Genomic DNA, 17,401 nt, shown 5'->3' on the forward strand with positions numbered 1-17,401 from the left:
GATGGGGTCTTACCATTTTGCCCAGGCTGATCTTGAACACCTAGGCACAAGTGATCCTCCTGTTTTGGCCTCCCAAAATTCTGGGACTATAGGCGTGAGCCACTGTGCCCTGCCACTTTTTAGGATTTGAGTCAGACCATGTCCCTGACCACCTCATTTAAAATGACAAGCCTCCCTGACCCCATCCTCACTCCCCACCCACCGCCTCTGCTTTAATTTGCTCTACAAGTGGATCAGCATCTGATGTACTATATATTTTACTTATTTATCTTCTGACTTCCCCACTAAAATATAAGCTCCAAGAGGACCAGACTTTGTTTTGCTCACTGCTGTACCTCCAGGGCCCAAACTGTGCCTGACACATAGTGGGAACTTGGGGGGTAGCTGCTGCAGAGGCAAAGCTGCCCCATCACAGCCTCCTGTGTGTGAGGATCACTGCCCATTCATTCCTTCGGCAAACCTGCTGGCACTCCCTCTATGCCCAGCTCTGGTCTCTACAAATGGGTCCTGTTTCATAGGGCTCCCAGTCTGGCTGGGGTGGCACAGAGGTGGGCCATGAAGACAGGGCAGGAGTTTGGAGGGAAGGACCACTGATTCTGCCCAGGGTTGCCACGGAGGAGTCGGGCCTGAGGGAGACAAAGGCACTCTCCATGTGGCAACATCTGATGATAGCCTTTTCTACCCCCATAAGACCACAGCTGAACCGAGGGCAGGGCTGGCAAATATTCTCCAAAACCCACATCTGGCAAAGGCACAGAACTGGCCTCAGCTGGTGAACTGGACTGAATAATCCTTTCCAGGAGGTTCTGGTTTTAACAATGATTAAAACCTTGCAAGAAAGCACTGTAGCCCTGACGGTGGAATTCAAGTGCCCTGGGAGGCTGAGGCTGCCTCTTCTGCCTCTGGGCAAAGCTTGCCTGCTCCCTCAAATGCCCATCCTAAGCCATCAGGGCTTGAAAGACCACAGGGCAGGGCCCAGACTTACAGTAATGACCTGGCCAACTACAGAGCCTCCAGTCCGAGACCCACTCCCACAGCACAGGCCTCATCGTCTCTCCTTGATGGTGACATTGAGGGTGTTTGCCTGGAAGCCTGACTGCCGGGGTGCCGGGACTTTGTCTAGCTGAGGATAAAAGGGATAGTTACCTGCTCTGTTATTCTCTCTCCAAGCAGCAGGAGTAGCAGAAAGGAAGAGCATGAGGGCACACGTGCGTGAGAGATGTACACACACACACACACACACACACACACACAGCAGGGAGACGGGAGAGCAAGAGACAGACAGGAAGAGTTAGGGAGACAGAGAGACAGAGGGGCATGGAGAGAGCCAGAGAAAGGGTAACACAGAGAAATAGCCAAGGAGGAAGGGAGCCAGGCAAGGGAAACAGGAAGCAGGAGGGAGACGCCCAAAGAGACAGAGACAGAGGTAGACAGAAGCCAGCAAGGGCAGAGGGTCCCCACCCCCTGCACCCCAAGGTGATTTCTGCTCTTTTTGTCGTCCGCTCTTCTCTCTGGCTCCATCGCTCCGAAGCTGGGCTTTTCGGTCCCTCCTCCACCTCTTCCTCCAATGTCATTTTCTTTTCTTCTTCTTGTTTTTTTTTTTTTTTGAGAGAGTTTCTCTCTGTCACCTAGGTTGGAGTGCAATGGCACGATCTCGGCTCACTGCAACCTAGGTTGCCACCTCCCGAGTTCAAGAGATTCTCGTGGCTCAGCCTCCCAAGTAGCTGGGATTACAGGTGCCTGTGAACCTGCCTGGCTAATTTTTGTATTTTAGTAGAGACGGGGTTTCACCAAGCTGGCCAGGCTGGTCTTGAACTCCTGACCTCAGGTGATCCACCTGCCTCAGCCTCCCAAAGTGCTGGGATTACAGGGGTGAGCCACTGTGCCCAGACCCTCATGTCTTTTTTCACCTGATGCTCTCCAGGCCTTTGTTGCTGCTGTCCCTTGGCCTGAGATGCCCTTCCTCCAATACTCGGCCAGGAAAACTTGGATCTGCCCACCACCTGTTGTCCCTTCCAGGCCTTCACTGTCTCTCCCTTTGTGGAGCCTTCTTTGGCCCTCTTGGTCTGACTCCAGAAAATATCGTTTCCTCCTGGGGGCTCCCAGCTCCTTTCTTCCGAGCTTAAACCCAGGTTGTCCAGATGTGGCTGTTTCCCCACAGGGCTGGGGTTCATCTGTTTATAGCTGACAGGTGGCACTTAGTGGGTGGTCAGTGACATTACCGATTGACGGCCTGGTGTGTAACTGTTGTCACACCAGCTCTCTTGACTTCAATTTCTTTTTTTTTTCTTTTTTGAGATGGAGTCTCGCTCTATCACCCAGGCTGGAGTGCAGTGGTGCGATCTCGGCTCACTGCAACCTCCGCTTCCTGGGTTCAAGTAATTCTCCTGCGTCAGCCTCCCGAATAGCTAGGATTACAGGCGCACGCTGCCACGCCCGGCTCATTTCTGTATTGTCAGTAGAGACTGGATTCTCTGAGTCCCATCCAGGAAGCTCCTCAGGGATCAACTACCTGTTTTGGTTAAGAGTCAGGGACCTCCCACCTGGCGGGAACTTGAGGTTCCTGGGGTCTGTCCCCAGTTATGCTCTGGCCCCACTCCAGGCTTTTGTTCTGGGCAGACAGACCATTCTCTCTCTCTCTCTCTCTCTCTCTCACACACACACACACACACACACACACACACACACACACACACACACACAGAGTCTCTCTCTCTCTGGCGTAGAATCCTGTTTATGCTGCTCATTAGCTATGTGACTCTGGGCAATTTACTTAATTTCTCCGGATTCTGGTTCTCCCAAGTGTAAATGGAGCTGCATGATCCCTGTCACCTAGGATTGCTGGGGGTTAAGTGGACTGATGGAAGAAGTGGACACCTGCAGCCGGGCCCAGGGGCTCCCTGCTCCTTAGCTAGGTAAGCCAGCTCCACCCCCACACTTCCTGCCCAGATTCCCATGGATGCAGCAATCTTGGGGGGCTGCCAGTGTTCTCCTGGACCCATCTGGCTTTGACCTTTTGCTTCTGCTGGCTTAGTGCAGTTGGGGATGGACTGGGTGACCTGCCCAGGGCTGTTCTTGTTCATGTCAGCACTGAAGGAGAGCTCGGCTCCTTTCTGATATCCACACACTGAGTACCCCTGTGTGTCCAGCAGATACTCCTGGGGACTTGGCAGGGGAGGGACACTGACACTGCAGTCATGCAAACCACTTCAAATCGAAGTCCCCCCGCTTCTGGGGGATCCCTCCAGGTGCATCCCCCTCCTCGTGTCCCTGGTCTCCTCCATCTTGCAATCTCTTCTCTCCTCTCCCTTCCCTCTCCACTCTTTTCTCTCTGGACCTTCTAGTTCTTCTCTCTTTAAGTTGCAGAACAATCCAGCCACTACCTTCCAGACTGGGCTCTGGGTCCATCTTGGCCTCTTCAAACCCATCAAGGTGCCCACCGGTGCCGGGGTTCAGCCTGCCCCATCACATATTGGAAGCCCAGCATCTGGCTCATCCTCCCTAGGGTCTCATTCCAAATCTCTGTTTCACCCACAGTCAGCACTTCGGGACCTTCCATCTGGTAATGTCCTCTAGCCATGGCACAGGCCTGGTATGCAGTAGGTGATCAACAGATGCTTTTGGACTGTTGAAGCTTGCATTCTGCCATTGGCTTTCTCCTATCATGGTGGACTGCTCCCAGGCCAGGGACATTTGGGGTCCAGTGCTCCTGTCTTGGCCTGGTTCTTAGGTGTTTAGGCCATATCACTGCTTGCAGCATGGCTGGGATTCTGGGGCCCGAGCAGGGCTGGAGAGAGAGGCCCATCTCCATGTCCCAGAGGAATGTGCTCCACCTCGGGGTGGCCCATGGCGGGAGAGGAACTCAGGCCATTTCCATTCTTCCTTTAGTAGGTGGAGCTACTTTGTGAGTTTGGAATCCTGGAAACCTGGACTTTCAGAGCTTTTGAGTCTTAGAACTTATGATCCTAGTTAAGAGCACAGACCCCCTGAATTGGAATCCCAGCTCTTCCGTTTATTAGCTGTGTGACCTTGAGCAAGTTACCTAACCTCTCTGTGCCAATATTTTCTCACCTGTAAAATGGTAGCAATGATTCTACAAGATTTTTTCTTTTCTTTTCTTTTCTCTTTCTTTCTTTCTTTGTTTCTTTCTTTGTTTCTTTCTTTCTTTCTTTCTCTCTCTCTCTCCTTCCTTCCTTCCTTCCCTTTTTTCTTTCTCTCTCTCTCTCTTTCTTTCCTTCTCCTTCCTTGTTTTCTTTTTTTTTTTTGAGACGGAGTCTCACTCTGTCACCCAGAGTGCTGGAGTGCAGTGGCATGATCTTGGCTCACTGCAACCTCCGCCTCCTGGGTTCAAGTGATTCTCCTGCCTCAGCCTCCTGAGTAGCTGGGACTACACAGGCGCATGCCACAATGCCTGGCTAGTTTTGGTATTTTTTGGTAGAGACAGGGTTTCGCCATGTTGGCCAGGCTGGTCTCGAACACCTGACTTCAAGTGATCCACCCACCTGGGCCTCCCAAAGTGCTGGGGTTACAGGCATGAGCCACTGTGCCTGGCCTGATTCTACAAGATTATAGTAAGACTTAAAGGGGTTAATTTTTGTCAAGTGCTTAGACCAGGGCCTGGCACAGATAGAGCATCTGTGAGCATTTGAGAAATAAATCAGTGTGAATTCTGAGCATACTGGAATCTTTGTCCTTGTGCTATTAAGATCTTTAGGCCTGGAAGGGACCTCATTTCATGTCATAGGGCAGGAATTCTGCCCCAGTTTCCTTCAGCCCAGCTTGTTTATTTGTCCCCATGGACAGAAGATCCCTTTCTATCCAGCCACTACAATTGCAAAAAAGTTCTGGGGGGCGGAGGTGAGCCTGGGCCCAGCAGCTGCTGCAGTAGTGAGGAAAAACCTGGTTGGGTTTTGTCCCTGGAAGAGGGCAGGGGATTCTGTGTCTAGGGAGCCTGGTTCAGCCGGGGTCCACCTTGTCCACCCACTGGCAGTGGCCTGGCAGCCCTACTCCCATGACATGGTGGGACCAACAAAGGTGTGGCTGATGCAGCCTTCTGCAATTACCAGGCACAATATAAATAGCAGTAATGCATGGACGAAACTCCTGCAGTCAGCAAGGGCCCTCAGGAGGGACCTCCCCAGTCTTGCTTCTTGCTGAGACATGGAGTAGTACTCTCAGCCCCAGTGGGTTTCAGGGTCATCCCCCATATCCACATAACCCACTCCCTATCCTGGGTGGATAGTAGGGTGGACAGAATAGTGACAGAGTGGACAAGTAAGTTTTTTTTTTTTTTTTTTTTTTGAGATGGAGTCTTGCTCTGTCACCCAGGCTGGAGTGCAGTGGCATGATCTTAGCTCACTACAACCTCTGCCTCCTGGGTTCAAGCGATTCTCCTGCCTCAGCCTCCCTGTTTTTGTATTTTTAGTAGAGACAAGGCTTCATCATGTTGGCCAGGCTGGTCTTGAACTCCTGACCTCAGATGATCCACCCACCTCAGCCTCCCAAAGTGCTGGGATTACAGGTGTGAGCCACCGCACCTGTCCTAGGGTTTCAGTTGAAACATAAAGCATGGGCCAAGCGTGGTGGCTCATGCCTGTAATCCTAACACTTTGGGAGGCTGAGGTGGGCAGATCGCTCGAGCCCAGGAGTTCAAGACCAGCCTGGGCAACATGGTGAAACCCCGTCGCTACAAAAAGTACAAAAAAATTAACTAGGTGTGGTGGCGTGTGCCTGTGTTCCCAGATACTCGGGAGGTTGAGGTGGGAGGATCACTGGAGCCTGGGAAGTCGAGGCTGCAATGAGCCGTGATTGAGCCACTACACTCCAGCCTGGGCAATAGAGTGAGAGCTTGTCTCAAAAAAAAAAAAAAAAAGAAAAAGAAAAAAGAAACATAAGGCATTTAGGTTAGATATAAAACAGGACTTTCTGCTAGTATAGATGCTTGAAGGAGGCTGAGGTGGGAATGTTAGTCCGGTCAAGTCAAGGAAGGGGCCCAGATCACGGAGGGTAGCAGATTTCTGCTCAAATCTATAAAAGAGCTTTGAATGATCAGAGATACCCAGAGAGCAGAGAAGCTGCCCCAGGAGGTGGTGAGATCTACGTCACCTCAGGTGTACAAGCAGGGACAGGGTGGCCACTTCGGAGGACTATAGCTGAAGGGACCCAGACCTGAGAATTCACCGTCTGGTGGCTTCTCAAGGTCCTGTCCAGCCTTCTGAACTTTGCTGTATGAAAACGTCGCTGGAGGAAAATGGGAGGAAGTTGGCGATGGTTGGTGTCTTCTCACCATCGTGCCACCTGGTTTCTTTCACCTTCCAGGCCTGGGGCTTTCTAGCTGTGCATTCAGCTTCTCAGGACATGGAGTGCCTGCCATGCTACCTTGTTCCTGCCTCCATGCCTTCTCCCTCCTTGGTGCCATTTCTCTACCCACTTCTCTCTTCTTATCTCAATCCTGTACAAGCTTTCAAGGCTCAGCTCAAGTCTCTCGCCTTTGATGAGGCTTCCCTGAAGACTCCTGATCTAAAGCCCACTCTGATCTGATATAAATCCCTCCCACCCGCAGGGCTGTCTGGCTTGCTGAATTCACACCTATAAGACACCTCTCAGCCCACTGTGTGCTTACACGACCTTGCCTTGTAGTCTGGTTACAAAGGCTTGTCTCGTCTCCTTAGATTAAAAGCTAGAAAGGGATGAATATTTGTTGGACACCTACTATGTGTCAGGCACTGTGCTGAGCCCTTTAAAGATGGTTTGCATCCTGCAAAGTGTGAACCCTTATCCCCATTTCACAGATGAGGCACCTGAGGCTCAGAGATGTTAGGGGGCTTGCTTCCCATCCTCAGTCAGGAAGCAGCAGAGCTGGGATCAAACCAGAGTGCACCTTTCTCTAAAGCTGTGACTATCTGCCAGCATGGGGGTGCCCAAGGCAGCCCTCAGCATCCCCCTGGTGCCCCTCACCACACATTCTCCCAGGAGGTGGAGAGGGTTGTGCTGGGCAGCCCAGTGTGATGACATATGGGCAGGGGTTGGGAGCACTGAACTCATACTGGGGGCTACTGCTTCCCAGCAGAGTAACTTTTGCCAGGCAGCTCATCTCTGGCCTCAGTTTCTTTATCGGTAAAATGGGGTCAAAAGGGTGGAACTCCAGGTGGTTTAAAGAGGTGCCTAGCACACAGCAGGTGCTCACTAAATGCTTCCTGCATTGTGAGGCAGTGAGTAGACCATTTGGCCTGCATTGAGGAGAGTCTTGATGGCTTTAATTTGTTTGGCTGCATGCAAATGAACAGATAAAAGGAGGTGATAACCTTGAACACTCCCTCTCCCCAGTCCACAGCCCTTGGGTGAGATAGGAAAGGAGACAGGCCTGAGGAGCATGGGATTGGGGGAATCGGTGTGACAGGGTCCTGGGAAGTGGTGAGACTGAAGCCTTTGCAGCTGGATCCACCTGGGGGCCCTCTGGGAGGCCTTCCTGGAGGAGGTGCATCGGTTCCACCTGGGGGCCCTCTGGGAGGCCTTCCTGGAGGAGGTGCATCCGTTCCACCTGGGGGCCCTCTGGGACGCCTTCCTGGATGAGGTGCATCCGTTCCACCTGGGGGCCCTCTGGGATGCCTTCCTGGAGGAGGTGCATCCGTTCCACCTGGGGGCCCTCTGGGACGCCTTCCTGAAGGAGATGGCCTTTCAGCCAAGCCTAGGAGGGTGGGAAGAAGCAGGGGTGTAAATGAGAAGTGGGGACGCAGCCTGGGAGGTGGAGCTACCTTTAGAGCTGGGTTCTAGCTCAGCTCTACCGTTTAAGAGCTGGGGCCTTAGGTGGGTGACCCCTTACCGGGACAGTGGGGTAAACACCCCGGACCTGGATCTCAGTGAGAAGCCAGGATGGAACGCGGCAGAGCAGTCACCTGGGACACGGGGGTGGTCAATATTGCCACCCCCCCACCTCTTCTTACTCATGACGCAGCCCCCATGCTGAGGGGTCAGGACCCTCCCCCAGGCACGACCCTGAATTTTAAGGAGCTGGCCGCGGGCCGGGGGCTTCCTGCCCCCTGGGGAGGGGCAGGGAGCTCACCAGCCACAGCCGTCAGTCTGTCTGTCGCCTCCACGCCTCCCCCCTCCAGCGTCCCGCGCCTGCAGCTTTCCCCGAAGACATTTGGTGTCAGTATAAGGACGGCTTTTCCTCGCACGCGGCGCGGCTCGGTCTCGCCGCCGCCGCACGTCCCCGCACCGCCAGGCGCTCGGGCTCCTCCGCAGCCCCCGCCGCGCGCAGACCCCGCGCTTCGAGCCCGGAGCCGGAGGCGCGAGCAGAGCCGAGGCGGGCGAGAGACCGGCCCCAGCCCCGCGCTCCCCGCCGCGCCGGTCTCTCCCGGGCACTTGCCCCGCCGCTCGGTCCCCGCAGCACCCGCGCCCCCGCCCCGGCCCGGAGCGCCGCGCTCCCGCCCGCCGCCCGCCCAGAGCCTCGCCGTCCCTCCCGCCCGCCGCCGCCTCCTCCTCCCACCATGGCCCGGGCCCCCGGGCCCGCCGCCCCCCGCCCGCCGCCCCCCGCGCCCCGGGGGCTCAGCTGATCCTGAATTGGCGGGGGGTCGGCTGGCGGGACTGGAGGTCCCTCTCGATCGCCGGCTTCGGGTGCGGACGCGTCGTCCCCGCGTCTCTAACCTGGACGACCCCCCGCGGCCGGGCCAGGTCCACGCCAAGGTAGGTGGGGGCGGGGTGGGTGGGGGGAAGGAAGGGAGGGCTCCGTTTCGATGCCAGTTTCTTGGCGCGTTGGCTTCTCTCTTCACTGGGGCATTTATTTATTTATTTCTGGGGACCGATCCTCCCCACCCGCGCGTACCCGTCAGGCGAGCCCCCCCATCCCGCGCCTTCGGGGCCATGCCTTGGGAGGAAGGACAGGAAACTTTGACCGGTCCCCTCTCCAAGGCCACGAAAGTTCTCTCGGTGCCAATACTGAAGCCAGCTGAGCCAGCGCTGCAGAAATTTATTCAACAAGTCAGGCTGGCGGCCGGGGCCCGGGCTGTCCGCGCGTCCGGCCGCCCCTCAGCGGCTGCGGCTCTGCGGGCAGCTGGACCAGAGCTGGTGCCCGTGTCCGGCGGGCTGAGCTGGGAGCGCTGGCCCCGGAGCGCGGCAGCGGGGTCACTGGATGGGGGAATCCCGGGCAGGGTTTAACTTTGCTGGAGGCGGGGGTGGTGGAGACCCCCTCTTTGGCCGGCACCCCAGCGGGGCGGAGGCCTCGCTGCATGAAGCCAGGCCAGGGTCGGAGCCGGGGCTGTAGGGGTGAAAGGGACCCTCGCCTGCTGGAGGTGTTATGTAATGAGTGCTCATGATGATTGGGTACTAATTGCCTACTGGGTGGTGTTGGGGGGAGCTGTGGGGGACTAGGGGGCTTGGCAGTGGTGGGGAGGCCTCTTTTGGGGGAAGTCATGGTGCCTGGGGGAGGGGGCTGTGGTGGGGCCCAGGCTGAGGCCTCAGTCAGCCCCTCTGCTAGTGTCTTTCTTCCCGGTCAGAGCCCTGGGGTGTCCTGATCTGAGGATGAGATTGGGGTCTGAGAAGACCTCTGCGCTATATTCTCGTCCTGAGGGTCTGTGTCCTGGGTCCAGGTGTGTGGTGTGTGTGTGTGTGTGTGTGTGTGTGTGTGTGAGAGAGAGAGACAGACAGAGGGAGAGAATGAGCGAGCGCTGGAGTGGGCCTGCGTGTCTGGCGTGTGTGGTGTGCTGGGGTCTGATCACCATGTGAGGAGAGTCCTGGTTGGAGCACTCAGATTGGCCCAGGCAGTGGCCAGTTCGTCCTCTGTCTCTCACTGCCTGGAGGATTCACCCTGCAGAGGCTGGCACCACCTCGGGGCTAGGATGCTGTATGAACAGAGGTGTGGGTCTGTGGCCCGGCCCAGGGGAAGGGGTTGGCCCGGGGTGTGGGCCTACCTCCCTGCACCCCGTTCTCAGGCCCTGCTGGCACCTGGTCACCTCTTGGATCTGTGGCTTCTCTTAGCCCTAAGGACTCACTTCCGGAACTCTTGTCCACCCTTCAGGACAAACTTTCTGTTCAGGCTTCAGGATCCAGGACTGGGCTGGGAACTGGGCTGGGAGTCTAGAGAGCTCCCAGTTCCCTTCCCGCCTCCACCGTCAATGCAGAGACAGAGGGAGGGGACACCAGTGGATGACAGGTCAGGACAGGACAGGGTGACACTGAGCAGGGACCAGGTCTGGGGCTGCAGCAGGGGGAGGAAAAGGAAAAGGAAAGAGCGTGCCTGGAGGCTGTTGAGCTGGCCTGGCACCAAACCTATGAACCTGCCCACAACCCCAGAGGGCCTGGGCACCACACCGTGCCCTCCATGCTCTCTTCCTAGCTGTGCAGAGCTGCTGTGCCTGCCCCAGGGCTCACGATAGGAGGCTTGGGGAAGGGGCTGCAGGGCTGGCTGGAGGCCCCTTTCCCTTCCTTTGACCAAAGTTCTCTGCCCACTTCTTCCCCATTTCTTCCTCCTCACCCTGCGTGCCCTTCCCCTCGCCCCCATTCCAAGCCTTCCTGAGAAAGCTGGAGCTGAGAGGGCATCTCCCAGGCCCACCAGGGGGCGCCAGGCAGTCCTCGGGTCCCTGCGGCCTCCCCTTGACCTTGAGTGGTCAGGTAGGGCTGGAGGGTGCGGTGAGAACCCCCTCCTCTCTCTGCTCCAGACATCCTGCTGAGCCCACAGCCAAACGGAGGGCAGTTTTGGGGACTGCAGCCTTTCTGTGGTTCTGGACCCAGTTCCCCACCCTGAGCCCATGGGGGTCGCCACCTCTGACTCCCCTCCCCCAGTCTCCTTCATCATGCCCCCCTCCATGGCCCTCTCTGCCACCTTCACCCCACACCCCAACTGTGGCTGCCCTGGGCCTCAGCCCCAAGGAAGGGGCTCTCGGGCCCGTTGGTTTCTGGGCACCACTCCGTCCCTCCCCCACGCTGGCGGGGCTTCTGCCACCCCGCAGTTCCTAGTGCTTTCCAAGGGAACCAAACAGGCTTCAGTGTGGCTCCCTGATCCGTGGCTGTCTCCACTTCGGCAGCTGCCGCCTTCTCTGATTCCTCAGCCTCGTAGCTCGTGGTGTCAAAAACTGTCTGGAAAGAGGGGATGCTGGGCTGGGTGTGGGGGTCTATAGGGAACCCTGTGGGCTGCAGGGAGAGCAGGGCGCTCTCCCCTACATCCTTCTCCACTGTCGCCAGCTCTTCCCCTGCTCCTCTTCCTCGCCTGTCCTCATGTCCCCACTTCTGCTTTCCAGCCCCTTCCCTGCCTCCTGTTCTTTGCTGCAGAATGTTTTCTTCCCATATGTTCCTAGGACATGCCCCAGCCTTAATGCCTTCAGTCTGCTCTTGTGCCCCCGGAGTCCTGGGTCTGGCCTGGGGGCTCACAGAGCCCAGGGAGCTGTATATGCTCTGCACACTGTGGGTGTGTGGTCTGTGGATCTCTGGGAGTGTGCATGTGTGGGTCTGTGGGTCTGGGTCCAGGGATCTAAGGATCTGTGGGTGTATGTGTCTGAATCTGTGGATGGTGGATCCATGGGCCCGTGGGTCTGTGGATCCTGATATCCAGGAAGATGTGGGTCGAGTCTCTCCCCCCACCATGGCTGCCAGTCTACAGAGGGAAGAAAACAAATTGGATTTTCTGATTTCCTTTTCTCCCTAATATTTATTCTTCACGTACTGTGTTCTAAGGCCTGTTCTGGTCACTAGGGGACACAGCAGTGAATGGAAGGGAACAGACAAAACCTGCCCTCTTGGAGCTGCTGTGCCTGTGACAGGATCCGGGCCTCCCCTGCCAGGTGCTTTGTGGGGACGTGACCACAAGTCCTGGTTTCCACTCGTGCTCTGGGGGTGGAGAACCCAGACCGTATTGATTGTGAGAGGTGCAGATCACAGAGGATTTCGCATGGCGTGTTTGGACACCTCTGCAAAAGAGCTGGGTACTTTTGGGGCTCCTTGAGCAGGAGAGGACGAGAAGGACATGGTATCTTGAGGGTGGAGGTTCTGTGGAGGCCGTGGGCTCTTCAGGGCCAGGTTCAGTGCAGACCTGGCCCTGCCTCCCAGAACTTCTCCCTTCATCTCTCAGGCTCTGCCTCTACCTACTGCCCCCTTCTCCTTGTCTCCGGCCAGAGTGGTCTGGCTAACGGTGCATGTGGAGAGGAGCATCAGGGTCTTGCTGCCCGACTTGCCCTGTTGAGCAGCGGGGGCTGCATCCAGCCCTCTGTCATTCTAAGGTCTTAGGCCCTTTTTTGGTGGGGGCTAAGCTCTGTCCCAGCTGGGGTAGAGATGAGCAAGTCCACAACCATGGCAAGAGGATCAGGTCACCTAGCATCACAGGAGCATCCGCTTCTTATAAAGCTGGGATAACACCTTCCAGCTGAAAGGATTTTTGTGCGGCTCAGACATGTTTCTGCAGCACCTAGCATGGGGCCTCGTACAATGAAGCTGTGTTTTCTTTCATGAAGTTGTTTTCCAAATGTTTTTCCCCATTTGCTATCTGGTTTTCAAGGCAGAAAAGGCATCGTCTTCTGCATTTTATACAAAAGGAAACGAAGCTTGGGGAGACCATGTGATGTGGGGAGGGCAGAGCTGGTCCTTGAGTCCTGGGACTCCTGATCCAGTGCTCTTCCTGCTGGACACCCCTCCCTCCCATCAGGGGCCATGTTCACCCTGATTGGCTAGCTGAAGTAAGACCCAAGGCCCTAATTGCTGCAGAGTGAGTGAAAACTGATCAGCAGAAGCGCCTGCTGGGAGATGTTCAAACACACTGATGGAGGTTCCGACACAGCCTCACTTGCCGCACTTGTCATAGGGCCGAGAGCTGGCTGAAAACAAACAAATGGCAATGCCTGGTGATGGACACGTGGGCAGGTGCAGGGGTGGGGGTGCGGGTGGCCTGCAACCTCCTGTCCACAGTCTGGCCTGGATAACCCTTTAACTGGTGACCTGGAGCTGGACTGCCCAGATCCAAACCCCAGCTCTTTTACTAAGTAGTTCTTGACCTTGGGAAGATCCTTTAAGCTTCCAGTGCCTCAGTTTCCTCCCCTATCAGGTGGAGAGAGCAAAAGCCCATCTCAAAAGCTTACTCTGTGCCTGGCATATAGTAAGTACTCAGAGATAATGTCGGCTTTGATTCTCGTTGGCCATCACGGGAGGGGTTGCTGACTGAACCCACTCAATAGGCTGCAGAGCTGGGAGGGCTAGCTGTTTATTTTTGTGACAGGTCTGAGATGAATGACTATAAGATGTGGGCAGGCTCAGCTGACCAGACCAGAGCAAGTTTTGTGACAGGTCATGCAATTGGGGGAGCCACACTTCAGCCTTTCCTCTTTAGGCTGAGGAGCTCTGGCTTGGCTCAGCTTCTCTGAAGAAGATCTGAGGGGATCAGTGGACCACATGCCCCACAGGTGCTGCCGTAGGACTGGGTTGCCAACTGGGTTCTGATGCTCCCAGTCTGCATCAGGAAAGGCCAGAATCAGGCATGTAACCTGTCTGCTGTGCTCTGGGTGGCTTGGTGCAAATCCGGTCCTGCTAATGCAGAGGAAAGGGCACAGACTTGAGTGTGACTGGGGAGGGGCCCCAGGGAGGCATACGATGTGGAAATTGTCACCCAAGGAATGGTTGAGGGAGCTGGTGACAAGAGGCCTGGGGCAGATGAGGCTCAGGGGTGGGTGGGCTGTCGTCATGTGTCTGCAGGGCTGTCATGTGGAAGAGGGAGCAGATAGAGGGTTCCAGTGGCTCTGGGACGCTGGCTGGAAGATTCTGGAAGGCAGGCTTCCTGCAGTCTCACAAAGGCTTTTCTGTGGATCACCAGATGCAGACTCTGCACTGGTTTGTATGTGTGAGTGGCTGTTGTGTCTATGTGTGTGTGATTGTGTGTATGTGTCAGTATGTGTGTGAATGTATGTGATCTGTGTGATTGTGTGCATATCTATGTGTCTGGGTGTGTGATTGTATGGGAATGTGTCTGTGTGTTATGAGTGTGCCTGTAAATGGGTGTTTTGTGTGTTTATGTGTGAGTGTGTGTGATTGCGTGTATGTTTGTGAGTATATGTCTAATTGTTATGTGTGTGATTGTGTGTGCCTATGTATTCTTGGTGTGCATGCATGTCTGTGTGTCAGTGCGAGTGTATGTTATGTGAGTGTATCTGTGTGACTGTGTGCATATGTGTCTGTGTATGTGTCTGTGAGTGTGTGAGTGTGTATATGTGAGTGTGTGTATCTGCGTGAGTGGATGCTGGTATATCTATGTACCGTGTGTGGTTGTATGTCTGTGTGAGTGTGTGTTACATGTGTATATCTGTATGTGATTGTGTGTGTGATTGTGTGAATGGGTACTGGTGTATCTATGTGCCGTGTGTGGTTGTGTGTCTGTGTGAATGTGTGTTGTGTGTGAATGTGTGATTGTGTCTGTTATGTGTGTGTGATTGTGTGTGTGTCTGTGTGAGTGCATGCTGGTGTACCCATGTGCCGTGTGTGATTGTGTGTGTGTTATGTGTGTATGTTGGTGTGTGTAATTGTGTTTCTATGTATGTCTGTGTAATTGAGTGTGTCTGAGTGCATCCTGGTGTACCCATGTGCCATGTGTGTGATTGTGTGTATGTCTGTGTGAGTGTTATGTGTGTATGCATGTGTGTGATTGTGTTTGTGTGTTATGTATGTGTATGTAATTGTGTGTCTGTGTGTGTGTGTCCGTGTGTCTGTATGAATGCATGCTGATGTACCTATGTGCCATGTGTGTGATTGTGTCTGTGAGTGTGTGTTATGTGTGTGTACATATGTGTGTGAGGTGTCTGCAAGTGTGTGTTAATGTGTGTATGTGTATGATTGTGTGTCTGTGTGTGAGTGTGGTATGGAGCATGTGATTGTGGGTGTGTGAATGTGACTGTGTGATTTTTGTGCTTGTGAGTGTGTATGGTGATGGATTAGGTCACCTCCCGGCTCTCATTCTTTTCAGAGATTCTCTGTTTGAAGATCTGGAGACAACGAGAGTCTAAAACCAGACACCGTTTCTGGGACCCCTGGGGTTCAGGAGTCTGGAACTCCATGGCTGAGGATACTAAAAAGGATGGGAAACTGTCAGGAGTCTCACGTCTCACTGTGCACCTGCCTAGTGCCCGGTGGTGCTACCCCAGTTTGTCTGCACAGCAGCCCTGCCACGGTGTGGTCGTCTCCTCATTTTATAGACAGGGTAGCTGTGGGCACCTGCCAGGCTGAGTTGTGTGCTAAGGTGGATTGTTGTCAGGACTCAAATACAGGTCTCAGCTTCCACTGCCCGTGCTTTGAAACCCACACTATAGATTCAGGATGATTGTAGTTAATATTTTGGGCCTCCGAAGTTCTGGGTGATTCTAAGATAGTCTGAAATTCCTGGATTCTAGTATTTCCTGAACGAATTTGTTGCTTGTTCTTCTACTAGTGATATTAGCTGGTGTGTGGTTGTTGACAAAGGGATAAACAAGTTGCCTCCCTGTATGAAAACACACATGTACACACACATACATACACATGCACACACACATGGGGTCTGGGGCGACCAGGCCAGGCCTCAGGTCTTCCTTCACTAGGGCTCTGAGCTCTGGAGACACAGGACATTCTGACACTGCACTCCCAGGGTTCTGGAGTGCTGGCTGGAAGATTCTGGGAGGCAAGTTTCCCCACTGCCTTGGGAAGACTTGGACATCTTGACTGGACTAGCAGCTGTATTGCCACTGTCTGATTACTCAGCTTGGGGAGGCCTGATTCCAGGGCACCATTCCCGTCCCAGGTTGGTGCCTGGAATGGTTCAGTGCTTGGGCTTGGGAGTAAGCAGACCTGAACTGGGACACTAACTCTGCCTAGCACCAGGTGGCTGACTAGGGTCATGGTTGTACTTCCCTGTTCCCCTGTCTCCCTCTCCATGAAGTAAGAATGAGAATGATCTGTGTTCCATGGAGTTGTAAAAATTGACACAGATGATGCATAGAGAGCCTGTTGGCCATTGCTTAGTGGGGTCATGGTGATGATAGTGGTGATGATGGTGGTGATGATGGTGATGGTGGTGATGATGGTGTTGGTGATGATAATGATGGTGATGGTGGTGATGGTGATGATGTTGGTGTTGGTGATGATGGTGGTGGTGGTGATGGTAGTGATGATGTTGGTGTTGGTGATGGTGGTGGTGGTGATGATCATGTTGGTGGTGAGGACAATGGTGGTGATATTGATGATGGTGATGGTGATGGTGGTGGTGATGATGCTAGTGTTGGTGTTGGTGGTGATGGTGATGGTGGTAGTGATGATGGTGGTGATGGTGGAGGTAGTGATAATGATAATGGTGGTGGTGATCATGGTGGTGGCGGTGATGATGGAGATGGTGATGGTGGTGATGGTAGAGGTGGTGATAATGATAATGATGGTGGTGGTGATGGTGATGACAGAGAATGGACTGGGGTAGCAGCCCCTGGGGATGACACAGCTGGACCAGTGCATGCTCAGCCATCCACCAGAGTGCCTCACCATCTACAACACGTTGCTTCTATTTTTTTTTTTGAGATGGAGTCTTGCTGTCACCGAGGCTGGAGTGCAGTGGCACAATTGTGGCTCGCTGCAACCTCCGCCTCCTGGGTTCAAGCAATTCTTCTGTCTCAGCCTCCCGAGTAGCTGGGGCTACAGGTGTGCGCCATCATGCCTGGATGATTTTTGTATTTTTAGTAGAGATGGGGTTTCACCATGTTGGCCAGGCTGGTCTCCAACTCCTGACCTCAGATAATCCACTCGCCTCGGCCTCCCAAAGTGCTGGGATTACAGGTGTGAGACACGGCACCTGGCAGCCCATCATGTTGCTTCTTAACAAGAGCCTGCTGAAGCAGGCTGGAGGAGGGCTGAGCTTTATAGAGAGAAAAACTGGGGCTCTAAGAGGCTGCCGGAGTCAGGAATGGGGGTCTGTGTTCCAGACACAGCAGGCTTCTGCTCCTATCGCCGTTCCTGGAGGCCAGCCCAATTGCCACACTGCTGCTTGGTGGGCCACTCAGGGGAAGGAGCATCAGGGTTAGGCCCTGGGAGCACCTAGAAGAAGGGGACTCAGGAACATGGAGGCAGCTCAGACTCTGGCACCTGATGGACCTGGGTTTGAATTCACCAATACTGTCACCTAAAGCAAGTCCTTTAGTCTCTGTGAGGTTCCATCTGCAGACAGATTGGAGCCCAGGGAGGCCCAGCTGCCAGTCCCTCAGGGCTTCCAGCTGTGGGCACACAGGCATCTGGGATAGGAGCTGGGCCACAGACACAGGAAAGAGAGATTTCTGGACTGGACTTGGGGGCTTTGGGAGTGGGGAGTGGGTCAGAGAGTAGTGGCCTGGGAAGCTGCTAAGGAACAGGTCAGAGGGAGATGGTCTTGGGTGGTCACCGGGAGCAGGTCCGAGGGTGGAGGCTGTGTGGTCACCGG

At 54.7% G+C, this 17,401-nt stretch overlaps 1 protein-coding gene across 1 annotated transcript in view; it reads left to right on the forward strand.

The window, feature by feature from the left end:
• The first annotated feature begins 8,165 nt into the window (after positions 1-8,165).
• CACNA1I (calcium voltage-gated channel subunit alpha1 I) overlaps positions 8,166-17,401 on the forward strand; it is a 137,063-nt gene continuing 127,827 nt past the window's right edge. Inside the window, exon 1 of the mRNA XM_023222216.2 lies at positions 8,166-8,685. The gene's annotated coding sequence lies outside the window, so the exon portion shown is untranslated. The remainder of the gene's footprint in view (positions 8,686-17,401) is intronic.

The sequence above is a fragment of the Piliocolobus tephrosceles genome, chromosome 19 (genome assembly GCF_002776525.5).
Source record: "Piliocolobus tephrosceles isolate RC106 chromosome 19, ASM277652v3, whole genome shotgun sequence".
In the NCBI taxonomy this organism is placed as follows: Eukaryota; Metazoa; Chordata; class Mammalia; order Primates; family Cercopithecidae; genus Piliocolobus; species Piliocolobus tephrosceles.